The sequence below is a fragment of the Mus caroli genome, chromosome 1 (assembly GCF_900094665.2).
Source record: "Mus caroli chromosome 1, CAROLI_EIJ_v1.1, whole genome shotgun sequence".
Taxonomy (NCBI): domain Eukaryota; kingdom Metazoa; phylum Chordata; class Mammalia; order Rodentia; family Muridae; genus Mus; species Mus caroli.
The window spans coordinates 47,075,240-47,076,372 of NC_034570.1; positions in this window are offsets into that span (position 1 = coordinate 47,075,240).

Sequence of the window (1,133 nt, forward strand, 5' to 3'; positions counted from 1 at the left end):
GAGTATTCTCCCACTGTGGCCAGACCAGGCAGTCCTCTGGTGTATATGTGCTGTATATGAGCCTCAGACCAGCTTGTGTATGCTGCCTGGTTGGTGGGGCTCAGTGTCTGAGAGCTCTCAGGGGTCCAGGTTAGTTGAGACTGCTGGTCTTCCTATGGGGCCATCCTCTTTCTCAGCTTCTTCTAGCCTTTCCCTTTCCCTAATTCAACTACAGAGGTCCCAGGCTTCAGTCCAATNTTTGGGTGTATAATTTCCCTTCTTAAGATAAGGTGTGACCATTAAGCATAAGCAAAAGATTACTGATAAAAATTACACTCTCGACTCTGCTATCTGCCTTTCTGTTTTTCTCNGAGATGTGTTTTGACTAAGAACATTAGTATAAAAATTTTGTCATCATTAGTTCATGGAGCTCTGCTGTTTTGGTCTCTGCCTCTGAGTTGTGACTCAAGAGCCACTGACTACCCATTCTGAGAGTCACACTTGCCAATCTGAGTCCGAGGATTATGAAACAGGCAGTTTCATCACACACCTGTGCATTCCAGCTTATTGGGTTGGTTCTGAGTCACTTTCTGTTGGAATGAGCCCACTGTTTTATGGGTTCTGCAATGTGACACACACCAGTGAGTTTAAATAAAGCCAAAGCCAATGAAATAAGCCTGCTGTCAGGCTATCACACAGGACAAGTAGCTAATGTTCCTCAGGACTGACTTCTTCATGTTTGTCCATGGACCCTGTGCGTACTCTGACAATAACAGGGTTTCATGTCATCAGTGTGTGAAATGAATATTAAAATAGGCTTTGATGGGCATACAAACAGAAGCTAGGCATACAGGCTTTGTAGACATACACATTTATAANACACCACATATCCTCCTGACTCTTGGCCTTTTCAGCATCTTAGGTCTGACCCATCCACAAAATCTAGAAGAGTGCAGGACAGCAGCTTAGAATGTAGGTACTGGAGCCAAACTGGTGAGGGTCACATGGCTTGGTTTGAGTGTAGACTTGAAACTGGACTCCCCAACTTTGGTCAAACTACTTAATTCTCTTGTGCTTCAGTTTCCTATCTATAAACCAGGAATTTTTTCAAGGCCCCTCATTCTTTGGGTTGCTCTATTACACAAAGACAGATC